We start from the raw sequence: 9,585 nt of genomic DNA, 5'->3' as shown, positions 1-9,585 counted from the left end.
TTGGCGTCGCAAGGGGTTGGCAGCCGAAAGAAAGCGGAAGTGTTGGGTGAGGCCTTGAAATTAGGACAGCTCTAGGAGGGTCTTTGCTGTTTAAGGGCAAATTTTAATAAGGGAGAATGCAGAGCAGCGCTTTACATGTTCTAAGTAAGTGTTTCTAAAATCGACGAGTGCATAAATGCCAAGTTACCCGGTTCCAGGCTGGAAACATTGGCCAGTCCCCGGTAGTGCCTGATTTTGCCCATTCAAAGCAGTGCTGCAAGACCCACAATGCACAAGGACGGGGTGGTCAGAAATCCAGGACTGCTCAAAGTCTGCATCCTCGAACTGGGTAACTTGGCATCTCTGCTAGTGAACTGCATGATTTCATAAAACATTCCCCTTTATTTTATAATTTGATGCTAATAATTGACATTTATGTATGTAAGTACTAGTTGCTGTTCTATAAAGTTCACACCAAAGTTACTGGGGGGGGGGGGGGGAGGGGGTTCTAAATAGTGGCAAAAAAAATTTACACTGAGCCTCTATTCTATAAAGTATAAGCCAAAGTCACACAGGACTAGATTCAGTAAATAAGAGCATAAGAATTGCTGCTGCTGGGTCAGACCAGTGGTCCATCGTGCCCAGCAGTCCACTCACGCGGCAGCCCTTAGGTCAAAGACCAGTGCCCTAACTGAGACTAGCCTTACCTGTGTACGTTCTGGTTCAGCAGGAACTTGTCTAACTTTGTCTTGAATCCTTGGAGGGTGTTTTCCCCTATAATGTCGAAGTAAACTGTTCTGAGCGGTATAGAAAATTGAATGAATAAATAATGAATTTGGGAATCCCCCAAAATGTGCACTGAATTCTATTACATAAATGACACTCATTGTTATAGGCCTGTTCCACCGCCTTGTGTTTGCTGGTGGGAGAGGGGTCTCTTTGTTTGGGGGTGTGGGGAGGGGGGCACTCACCATATGAAAATTCTTGATGACTACCTAGTAACATAGTAACATAGTAGATGACGGCAGATAAAGATCCGAATGGTCCATCCAGTCTGCCCAACCTGATTCAATTTAAATTTTTTTTTTTTTTTTTCTTCTTAGCTATTTCTGGGCAAGAATCCAAAGCTTTACCCTGTACTGTGCTTGGGTTCCAACTGCCAAAATCTCTGTTAAGACTTACTCCAGCCCATCTACACCCTCCCAGCCATTGAAGCCCTCCCCTGCCCATCCTCCACCAAACGGCCATACACAGACACAGACCGTGCAAGTCTGCCCAGTAACTGGCCTAGTTCAATATTTAATTTTATTTTCTGATTCTAAATCTTCTGTGTTCATCCCACGCTTCTTTGAACTCAGTCACAGTTTTACTCTCCACCACCTCTCTCGGGAGCGCATTCCAGGCATCCACCACCCTCTCCGTAAAGTAGAATTTCCTAACATTGCCCCTGAATCTACCTCCCCTCAACCTCAAATTATGTCCTCTGGTTTTTACCATTTTCCTTTCTCTGGCAAAGATTTTGTTCTACGTTAATACCCTTCAAGTATTTGAACGTCTGAATCATATCTCCCCTGTCTCTCCTTTCCTCTAGGGTATACATATTCAGGGCTTCCAGTTTCTCTTCATACGTCTTCTGGCGCAAGCCTCCTATCATTTTCGTCGCCCTCCTCTGGACCGCCTCAAGTCTTCTTACGTCTTTCGCCAGATACGGTCTCCAAAACTGAACACAATACTCCAAGTGGGGCCTCACCAATGACCTGTACAGGGGCATCAACACCTTCTTCCTTCTACTGACTACGCCTCTCTTTATACAGCCCAGAATCCTTCTGGCAGCAGCCACTGCCTTGTCACACTGTTTTTTTGCCTTTAGATCTTCGGACACTATCACCCCAAGGTCCCTCTCCCCGTCCGTGCATATCAGCTTCTCTCCTCCCAGCATATACGGTTCCTTCCTATTATTAATCCCCAAATGCAATACTCTGCATTTCTTTGCATTGAATTTTAATTGCCAGGCATTAGACCATTCCTCTAACTTTTGCAGATCCTTTTTCATATTCTCCACTCCCTCTTCGGTGTCTACTCTGTTACAAATCTTGGTATCATCTACAAAAAGGCACACTTTTCCTTCTAACCCTTCAGCAATGTCACTTACATACATATTGAACAGGATTGGCCCCAGCACCGAACCCTGAGGGACTCCACTAGTCACCTTTCCTTCCTTCGAGCGACTTCCATTAACCACCACCCTCTGGCGCCTGTCCGACAGCCAGTTTCTGACCCAGTTCACCACTTTGGGTCCTAACTTCAGCCCTTCAAGTTTGTTCAACAGCCTCCTATGAGGAACTGTATCAAAGGCTTTGCTGAAATCCAAGTAAATTACATCTAGCATATGTCCTCGATCCAGCTCTCTGGTCACCCAATCAAAAAATTCAATCAGGTTCGTTTGGCACGATTTACCTTTTGTAAAGCGATGTTGCCTCGGATCCTGTAACCCATTAGATTCAAGGAAATACACTATCCTTTCTTTCAGCAACACTTCCATTATTTTTCCAACAACTGAAGTGAGGCTCACCGGCCTGTAGTTTCCTGCTTCATCCCTGTGACCACTTTTATGAATAGGGACCACATCCGCTCTCCTCCAATCCCCAGGAATCACTCCCGTCTCCAGAGATTTGTTGAACAAGTCTTTAATAGGACTCGCCAGAACCTCTCTGAGCTCCCTTAGTATCCTGGGATGGATCCCGTCTGGTCCCATCGCTTTGTCCACCTTCAGTTTTTCAAGTTGCTCATAAACACCTTCCTCCGTGAACGGCGCAGAATCTACTCCATTTTCTCGTGTAACTTTGCCAGACAATCTCGGTCCTTCTCCAGGATTTTCTTCTGTGAACACAGAACAGAAGTATTTGTTTAGCACATTTGCTTTCTCCTCATCACTCTCCACATATTTGTTCCCAGCATCTTTTAGCCTAGCAATTCCATTTTTTATCTTCCTCCTTTCACTAATATATCTGAAAAAATTTTTATCTCCCTTTTTTACATTTTTAGCCATTTGTTCTTCCGCCTGTGCCTTCGCCAAACGTATCTCTCTCTTGGCTTCTTTCAGTTTTACCCTGTAGTCCTTTCTGCTCTCCTCTTCTTGGGTTTTTTTATATTTCATGAACGCCAACTCTTTCGCCTTTATTTTCTCAGCCACTAGGTTGGAGAACCATATCGGCTTCCTTTTTCTCTTGTTTTTATTGATTTTCTTCACATAAAGGTCCGTAGCCATTTTTATCGCTCCTTTCAGCTTAGACCACTGTCTTTCCACTTCTCTTATGTCCTCCCATCCTAACAGCTCTTTCTTCAGGTACTTTCCCATTGCATTAAAGTCCGTAAGTTTGAAATCTAGGACTTTAAGTATCGTGCGGCCGCTCTCCACTTTAGCCGTTATATCAAACCAAACCGTTTGATGATCGCTACTACCCAGGTGAGCACCCACTCGAACATTAGAGATACTCTCTCCATTTGTGAGGACCAGATCCAATATCGCTTTTTCCCTTGTGGGTTTCGTCACCATTTGTCTGAGCAGAGCCTCTTGAAAGGCATCCACAATCTCCCTACTTCTTTCCGATTCCGCAGACGGAACATTCCAGTCCGCATCCGGCAGGTTGAAATCTCCCAACAGCAGAACCTCCTCTTTCCTTCCAAACTTTTGGATATCCACAATCAGATCCTTATTAATTTGCTGCGATTGAGTCGGAGGTCTGTAGACTACACCCACGTAGATAGAAGTTCCATCTTCTCTTTTCAGAGCAATCCATATCGCTTCTTCCTCTCCCCAGGTCCCTTGCATTTCGGTCGCTTGGATATTGATCTTTACATAGAGAGCTACTCCTCCACCTTTATGACCATCTCTGTCCTTCCTAAAAAGATTATATCCCGGTATGTTTGCATCCCATCCATGTGATTCACTGAACCATGTCTCTGTGATAGCAACAATATCTAGATCTGCCTCTAATATCAGGGCTTGCAGATCATGAACTTTGTTGCTTAGACTGCGAGCATTTGTGGTCATCGCTTTCCAGCTATTTTTCAGCGATAATCTCCTTTTTCGTATGGATTTTTGTGTCGTTTCACTTTCCATTGCAATACTAAGAAATGAGTTGCTGATATTGTTGTATACTCTTTGTTGTATACTATTCCTTGCTTGTTATCTTTGTATGTATTTCTGCAGTGTAGTATGGATTTGTTGGTTTGATCTGGATTTGTCATCAATAAAATATTATTTGACATACATAAATGACACTCCAAGTTGGGCGTAATTTTGGGTAAGCACATAACTACAAGGGGGAACATATAACATGAGCATGGGCAGGCTGTAGGTGAGTCTCCGAGCAACACATGCAACTTAAAGAATACTATCAGTTGCACGTATTGCATAGTACACTTAAGCATGGCAATGTACACCTGTCATTGAGTGGGAATGTCTACATTTTGGCATGCCAATGCAGTTTTGCACTAGCATTCTATAATACCATTACTTAAATGCTGTTATAGAATTGGTGCTAAGCACATCCCATTGTGGTGCCTACATCTTGGCATTAACTGCCTCTTTTATAAAGCTGCGTGGCAACAGCCCCGAAGCCCTTTGGGCTTATGGGCTTCGGGGCTGTTAGCGCATGGCAGCCGCTAGCACGGCTTTGTAAAAGAGGCCGTAAGTGTAGAATTACTCCCATAGGCTTGGATTCTCTAAAAGGTCGTTGAAAGTTATCACGCCTGCAGGTGCCTAACTAAAGTGTTTTCTAGTGCAATAGATGTGTCATTCTGGACAAGCCATGCAAAAGGAATCCATTCTATGTTTTCAACTCCTCCTCCAGAAGGTTCTGCTGCCCCCTTCAGTTTTTTTCTAATGTACATGAGCCAGACAGTGTCTTTCTGATCTGCTCTGTATATTTCTTTATTATTTTTGGTATTTTTCACTGGTTTTGCAGGTTTCATTGCACCAGTGTTCTCCAGTGCGGGGGAAGTTCTGCTTGCCATCTATCCCATGACACCTTAATTTTCTCAGGAGCCTATCATGAAGAACTTTATCAAAAGCTTTCTGAAAATCTAGATAAACTATATCAACCAACTCGCCTTTATCAGCATGTTTATTCACACCTTCAAAGAAGTCAAGCAAATTTGTGAGGCAAGATCTCCCTCGGCTGACTCTGTCTCATTAAATCATATTTGTCTATATGTTCCACAATTTTATTTTTTATAATTGTTTCTACCATTTTGTCCGGCACTGAAATGAGGCTTACCGGTCTGTAATTTCCCGATCTCCCCTGGAACCCTTTTAAAAAATCGACGTAACATTGGCCACCCTCCAATCTTCAGGTACTACAGACGATTTTAGCGACAGGTTACAGATCACTAATAGCAGGTCAGCAATTTCATGTTTGAGTTCTTTTAGTACCCTGGGATGTATATCATCTGGTCTTGGTGATTTATCACTTTTTAACTTGTCGAGTTGGCTTAGTACATCTTCCAGATTCACCAAGATTTCTTTCAATTCCTCCGCATCATCACCCTTGAAGACCATTTCCGGTTCAGGTAGATCTATTACATCTTCTTCCGTAAAGACCGAAGCAAAGAATTCATTCAGTCTCTCCGCTATGGCCTTATCCTCCCTGAGCACCCCTTTTGCTCCTCGATCATCCAATGGTCCCACAGATTCCCTCACAGGTTTTCTGCTTCTGATGTACCTAAAAAAATTGAGTTTTTGCCTCTTTTGCAAGTTTCTCTTCATATTCTTTCTTACCTTTATGAATACTTTGCATCTAACTTGCTAGTGCTTGTGTTTCTTGGTGTCAGGTCAAAACTGCGGAAGACAAAGGTGCGCACCGACAACTGAGTGCAGCGCGGAAGCGCGCGCCGAAGAAAATAACTGTTTTTAGGGGCTCCGACGGGGGTGTGTGGGGGGAACCCCCCCACTTTACTTTATACAGATCACGCCGCGTTGTGGGGGTGTTGTGGGGGGTTTGGGGGGTTGTAATCCCCCACATTTTACTGAAAACTTCACTTTTTCCCTAAAAACAGGGAAAAAGTTAAGTTTACAGTATAATGAGGGGGGTTACAACCCCCCAAACCACCCACAACGCCGCTGCGATCTGTATTAAGTAAAGTGGGGGGACTCCCCAACAAAACCCCCTGTCAGAGCCCCTAAAAACTGTCATTTTCTTCAGCACGCGCCTCCATCTTGCGCTCAGTTGTCGGCGCGCGCCTTTGTCTTCCGCAGTTTTGTCTATGAACCATGTTTCTTATTTTCTTCATTCGGATATTACCTTGGTTAAATAAAATGTTAAATAAAATGTTTAAACTTAAAAAGCTGTGTCATTGAAAGCGAATCAAAATTTTTTGCCCTGAATCGGGCAGCACTAGTACAGAGGACAGAATGTGGTAATGGGAAATAGGTGAAAGATAAATGGAAATAGGAGGCTGGGGAAGGGGCAAGATGGGAAATGAGAGAGCTAGGGGGTGATAAGGAGATGGAAAGTTGATAGTTGAAAAGTAGAAAGGAGTGAGTAGGGTGAAATTTGAGTGGATATGGACAAAAAAGGATGGAAAGAGCTAAAAAGGAAAAATTAGTGTCAGAAACATACCGGTACTCTATAGAGCAGGGGTGTCAAAGTCCCTCCTCGAGGGCCGCAATCTAGTCGGGTTTTCAGGATTTCCCCAATGAATATGCATGAGATCTATTTGCATGCACTGCTTTCATTGTATGATAATATATCTCATGCATATTCATTGGAGAAATCCTGAAAACCTGACTGGATTGCGGCCCTCGAGGAGGGACTTTGACACCCCTGGTATAGAGGGAACAAGGCAGGAGGAGAGAGGAGACTTTAAAACTGCCACTGGAAACAGAAGAAAGACTGAAAAGCAGACAGGTAACTGGAATCAACATAATAGAACATGAAACCATTTAGAAAACAAAGGTAGAATAAAGTGTTTTATTTGGAATTTGGGGAATATGAATTATACTGTACTCAGTATTCAGTACAAAATATGGAACCCCTTTACAGGTTTTGTATTTCACAGTGTGCCTGGTAGTAGAGAGCTTTGTGTTGCTATTGCTCAGATAACATGAAACTCGGGATTTTTTTTTTTTTTTAATTAGTGGTGATTTCATGGAGAAATGTTCTAGTTTTGATCTGCACTTTGTGGGGAGGTAGAATATCAGCTCCCATATAACTAATTTTATTATGGTGTGTTAAACTGAGCTTCTCTTTTTGCTCCTTGTTGTTTGAGCATCCTATATCTCATTTGTGTTTTTGCAGAAAAGCAGTTTAAAGTATGTGTGGTGAGAAACATGGTCTTTGAGTTTGTCTGGCAGTATCTATTATTTTGCTTTAAACAGGGGTGACCTGAGTCTGAAAGAAGTGGTGCGTGAGGCTCTGCTGTCATTTACTGTGTTACTGAAGCTACTACCCTCTAAGAAGCTGCAGTCATCGGTAGCTGGCCAGTCTTCCCTAATAGTTGAGGTAGCCCTTGCCCCACCCCTATTTTGGATGCTCAGGGAGGGGAGGGCACCAGCTCATCCCTCATCTCAGGCAGCAGATTGAGCTGTCCCTGGCCTATATCTTCCTAAAAGCAACACCGTTTGATAGTGAACATTTTACTCTATAAGATATATGCAGTTTGGTTTTCCAATGCCACTTTCATAAATGTTCAAATTCACCTCAGAGTTAGACATGCTTAGCAGTGTGACATGCAATATTTGCATTTATGTTCAATAATTTGAATACCACTGTATTTCTAACAGTTTTATGCTTGTCAAAGATTTCTCAAGGTTCTACAGTATTGTTGTAATATGTGTTTTTCTGGTGGTGAGGGAGTTTTATACCCCTTTTACAAAACCACAGCGCAGTTTTTAGCGCCAGCCGTGGCAATAACAGCTCCGATGCTCATAGTATTCCTGTGAGCATCGGAGCCGCTACTGGCGCAAAAAAACACGCTCTGTTTTTGTAAAAAGGATTGGTGGTTAGTGATTGGCACTATATTTTGTGCTTTATTTGCTGTTCATTCTCCAGTGAAGGCAGTGCTGGGTTTATCAGTTGGTTGCTACGAGAATTCCTATGAGCGTCGAAGCTAATACTGCTGTGGACGGCGATAAATAAAAAGCCTAACACGGCTTCGTAAAAGGGGGCCTTAGGTATTTTAAAATTGTTGAACCTGTGCCAAGATATCTGATTCAGATTGTAATCTTTGATTTTTAGGTTACAGATGTCAGACTTTGAAGAGGATATAACTTTGCCTCCTTGTTCAATTGCAAATAAGGCAGCATTGAAAAGATCTGAGGATTTTACTGATCATGAGCAGAAGCTACTGATCAGACGCTCAGGAGCAAAGCTAGATCAAGCATCCCAAGTTTGCCTTCATCATGAAGCTTTTTTCCTCACTGAATATGAGTCTTTACAGAAGACTCACTTATTCCACGGACAGAACCCCTAACACTCCCTCTCGCTTCTTCAATACACATGAACCTCCACCTTCCCCTCCTACTGTACCCTCCAAACCAATTAACTTCACTGACTGGTATTTTTTCCCTGTATATTCCTATTGTGCACTATTGTATATTCTGTCAACTTCATTGACCTGTACACTCCAAAAATTGTTAATTCCAATGCTATCTTCGTTTGTAATCTTATTAATTGTTGTGAACCGCCTAGAACTCTCTGGGTATGGCAGTATACAAAATAAAGTTGTTATTATTATTATTAATATGTTTATGTTTATTTAAGATTTGATATATCGCTCCTGCATTTTACTGACCTAAGCGGTTTACAGTGTATCAAACTAATATACTGCCTTGCTATAAGTTCTGAGCGGTTTCCATGAAGAAGACTGTATATTCAGTGAAGTATATAATCAATAAAAATAAAAATACATAGGATTTCATAGTTTTTCAAATAATTTAGGGCTCCTTTTATCAAGCTGCGGTAGGGGTTTAACGCGCGGAATACCACGCGTTAAACCACCTGCCTCGCTAGTCACTAACGCCTCCATTGACGAGACATCAGTTTTTTGGCTCGCCGCAGGGGTTTGGCGCGTGATGAAATGCCCGACGCGCTAACGCTAGCGCATCTTGATAAAAGGAGCCCCTAGTCTTTAGCACCTTTCTAAAAGCATAGTAAGATTCAATTTGGGGAATAAGGGAACTCAACCAAGAATTCATTTTCCCTGCTTGGAAAGCAAACGTCCTTTCATAGAAATTTCTTGTATCTAACAAATTTTACAGATGGGTACATGAACATGTTATTCTTTCGAGTGTTCCTAATGAAATTATATAGTTTAAACTGTGAGGAAAGATATTCCGGGGCTAAGCCAAACAATGCCTTAAAACAAATACAACCAAATTTAAACAAGATTCTTGCCTCAAAAGGCAGCCAGTGCAGCCGTTGATAAAAGGGACTTACATGGTCAAACTTTTTCAGCCCAAAAATCAAACGGACCAGCGTATTTTGTATTAAATGCAATCTGTAGCAAATATTTTTATGAGGCTCTAAATATATTATACTGCAGTAATCAAGAATCGATAAAATGGAAGCCTGAACTAATAATCTAAATCAGTGGTTCCCAACC

The 9,585-nt window shown here is 42.3% G+C and overlaps 1 long non-coding RNA gene across 1 annotated transcript; it reads left to right on the top strand.

Moving 5' to 3' along the window:
• The first annotated feature begins 8 nt into the window (after positions 1 to 8).
• On the top strand, positions 9 to 8,720 carry LOC117365300. The gene is made up of 2 exons (XR_004540399.1): positions 9 to 144; positions 8,220 to 8,720. It is a non-coding gene; the product is annotated as an uncharacterized LOC117365300 (long non-coding RNA).
• The last annotated feature ends 865 nt before the right edge of the window (positions 8,721 to 9,585 follow it).

The sequence above is a fragment of the Geotrypetes seraphini genome, chromosome 1, assembly GCF_902459505.1.
Source record: "Geotrypetes seraphini chromosome 1, aGeoSer1.1, whole genome shotgun sequence".
NCBI lineage: Eukaryota > Metazoa > Chordata > Amphibia > Gymnophiona > Dermophiidae > Geotrypetes > Geotrypetes seraphini.
This window is presented reverse-complemented; position numbering and strand designations above follow the sequence as displayed.